Genomic DNA, 3,645 nt, shown 5'->3' on the forward strand with positions numbered 1-3,645 from the left:
CCAAGATTTTTTTAAATTTTCTAGCTTATTATTTTTTTAATGATTCATTTAATAGTGTGTTTGCTCAATAACCATGAGTTTAAACATTTTCTGGATTTTATTCTACTGTCTATTTCTAGTTTTATTCTGTTATGATAAGACAGAATATAAGAAATTATTTCAGTTTTCTTGTACGTCTTAAGACTTGCTAAAATGTAGCCTATTACTAGAAAATGTTCCATAGTCTGAGTAGAATGTATATTTTGTGGTGTTAGACAGGTATTTTTGTAGATGATTGTTAAGTAAGTCCAGTTGACCTATAATGTCATTGAAATCTGAGGTGTATGTGTTAGTTTTCTCTGAGGGGTTCTTCATGACCTACTAGTGAAAATGGAATATTGTGGTGGCCCATCATTGTGCTTAGGTCAACCTGTGTGTCTGCATTTACTGTTGTTTGTTACATTAAATAGGTTCACCCAATGTCCAGTGAAACTATGTTTAGAATTATAATATTCTCTTGATGAATTGTTCTCTTCATATGAAGTGGTTTTGTTTATCTTTTCTAACTAATTTCTAATTTTGATATGAAGTCTATTTTGTCAGATAAGCAACACATGCTTGAAGTTCCATTTGCTTGGAATGCCCTTTTCCATCCTTTCACCCTAAGGCTGTGTTTGTCTTTGCTAATGAAGTGTTGTAGCTAGAGGTTTTTTTTGTTGTTGTTGTTGTTGTTTGGTTTTTTGTTTGTTTGGTTGGTTGGTTGGTTTTTTTTTTTTTTTGTAGTTAGAGTTTTCCTGCCTGGCCCACAGTCAGAACAAATCTCTCTCACCCTCCAGTTTCCACAGCTTCTCAGACCCAACCAAGTAAACATACAGAGACTTATATTGCTTACAAACTGTATGGCCATGGCAGGCTTTTTGTTATCTAGTTTTGTTTTTGTTTGTTTGTTTGTTTGTTTTTTTATCTTAAATTAACCCGTTTCTATTAGTCTATAGGTTGCCACGTGGCTCATGGCTTACTGGTACCTTACATGTCGCTTGTCATGGCAGAGGCTGGCAGCGTCTCTCTGCCTCAGCCTTCCACTTCCCAGAATTCTCTTCTCTGCTTGCCCCACTTATACTTCCTGCCTGACTACTGGCCAATCAGTGTTTTATTTATTAACCAATCAGAGCAACACATTTGACATACAGAACATCCCACAGTGAAGTGTGTTTTCTCACAGGCAAAAAAATAGTTGGATCCAGTCTGTTAGTCTGTGTCTCTTGATTAGAGAATCAAGAACATTAACATTTGGAGCTGTTTTTGGTAAGATCGCCATTTTTACTATGTTAATCCTGCCTATCCATGAGCATGGGAAGTCTGTCCATTTTCTGACATCTTCTTCAATTTGTTTTTTCAGGGACTTAAAGTTCTTGTCATATAGGTCTTTCACATACATAGTTAGAGTAACCCCAAGGTATTTTATATCGTTTGTGGCTATTGTAAAGGGTGATGTATCTCTGATTTCCTTCTCAGCCTGATTGTCCATTGTATATAGGAGGGCTACTGATTTTTTTGAGTTGATCTTGTATCCTGCTATGTTGCTGAAGGTTTTTATAAGCTGTATCAGTTCCTTGGTTGAATTTTTGGGGTCACTCATGTATATTATCATGTCATCTGCAAATAGGGAAAGCTTGACTTCTTCCTTTCCAATTTGTATCCCCTTAATCTCGTTATGTTGTCTTATAGCTCTGGCTAGAACATCAAGTACTATATTGAATAAGTATGGAGCTGTTATTGAAAGACATGCATTGAAAAATATCTATCGGAAGACAAGTTCTCACTGTACAGCCAAAGCTGATTGCTAGTTTATGACCCTCCTTTTTCAGCTTCACAAGTACTGGAACTATGAACATGTGCCTCATGCCCAGCCTAAAATAGAAAAAAGAAATTTTGGAATATCACTGTTTTAATAACATGAAATACAAGTATAAAACATCATACAAGTATACTTTTTCCTACATAGAAATGGAATAACATGCATGTGTTTTTACCAGAATCTGTATCACCAAGTACTTTTGCCACAGTACCAATAGCTTTCCAAAGATATTATCATTCCTATGTAATTTTATCACAAATTTAAAAAAGCTTACAATTCTTTTCAAGCAATGCAGGTTTACACTTATGTTAATATTCCTGTTCAAGGTGCTTTGGAGAACTGTTACCTAATATAAAATTACCTTAGCTTAAAGTTTTGAATGGGCAGTGCTCTCACACAGATCAAGTCTCCCTTACACTGGCGTTGCAAAGACACAGTGCACTTATTGGGGCTCAGTTTTATATATGTCAACAGTCCTCAAACTGTGTAGGAAAGTAAATAATCATTTTCTGAAAAGGTTAAGAGTATCATAAAAGCTACTGGTTAAGCAGAAATGCATGAAACCCCATTTACAGAACACAACAGCAACAAAGGATGATGTCCTACAAGTACTAAAGAAAAACAAGTTTACAAATATTAAACTGTCTTTCTTGCTTTTAAAAGGTTTGCCACATCAAGTGAGAGTAACATCAATCAATAAAGAAAAAATTGTGCTGGTGCCCAGCATTCAGCAGCCTCCATAGCATTCATCATTTCAGTTAAGAGTTGTCTTATAACAGATAAAATAAAACAAAAGCAGCATTACTTTGTAGGGAAAATATGAAAAAAATACTGTTAACTTCATAAAATATCTGAAAGTAATTTTTGTTTTCATAAATAAATAAAATGGTGTTTTTAAATTTTTAATTATTCTTGCTGTGGAAAAAAATCAAAGTTACATCAACCTTTAAAGATAAACACTGGTTTATTTAACATGTTTGGAAACCTGAATCACATTTTCAATTGCTGGTGTTATGCTTTGTTCTTGGTAGAATCATCTTTGTTTCTTCTTTTTACATCCCAATTATAAACCCTAGCCATATTGACTTCAGTAGTAGTAAACTGATCTCGAAGAAAGTCAAGGTCTTCCTCAAGAGAATCCAGATTCTCTGTGGCAGTTGATAAATTCTTTTCCAACAATGCCTGAGCTTCATCAATATCATATTCAAGCATTACATTTGCCCCTAACCACAGGCACACTTTATCAGTAGGGAGAACCAAAGCTTTGCAGTACAGGTTATCTGCCAGTAAGAATCTGGTCTCCATTGAACTGGTGGACTCTTTTTTCTTCTGCATGTATTTTAGAATTTCCAAAGTCTGTTTAATTTCAGGAATCTGACCTTTCAGCCCCGCCCCCTTTTTTGAGCAAGGTTGAGTTCCATAAACTTATACTTCTGATATTGTTCATCCAGGTCCTTTAACGCTGTATCTGCAGTCTCATTCCCAGGCTGCTTCATGAAAGAATCTACATCTTCCACAAACACTGCTTCAGACATCCCTAGGTGGAGCCACCGCCCGTTTCCAGCAGCAGCTTCTAAGCCACATGCGTCCTTAGCCACAGCCATCTTAAGAAAGGCTAAAATAGAAAGTTTAATGATTTTTAGTTGCTCAAAATATTAAAATTTAAATTAAAAAGGTTCAGACTTCTACTTTTGGGAGAAGCCAACTGAATGAACATACATTAAAAGAATGCAGAATAATGTTGCTTTCTAAAATGGAAATCATGTTAGCTTCAAGAAGCTAAACTGCTCTGAAAGACAACAGGATAT

General features: G+C 35.3%; 1 pseudogene; it reads right to left on the reverse strand.

Annotated features, from left to right (window-relative positions):
• Positions 1-2,809: 2,809 nt before the first annotated feature.
• Positions 2,810-3,441, reverse strand: LOC118571195 (annotated as a pseudogene).
• Between the last annotated feature and the right edge of the window lie 204 nt (positions 3,442-3,645).

The sequence above is a fragment of the Onychomys torridus genome, chromosome 1 (assembly GCF_903995425.1).
Source record: "Onychomys torridus chromosome 1, mOncTor1.1, whole genome shotgun sequence".
NCBI classification, from domain to species: Eukaryota; Metazoa; Chordata; class Mammalia; order Rodentia; family Cricetidae; genus Onychomys; species Onychomys torridus.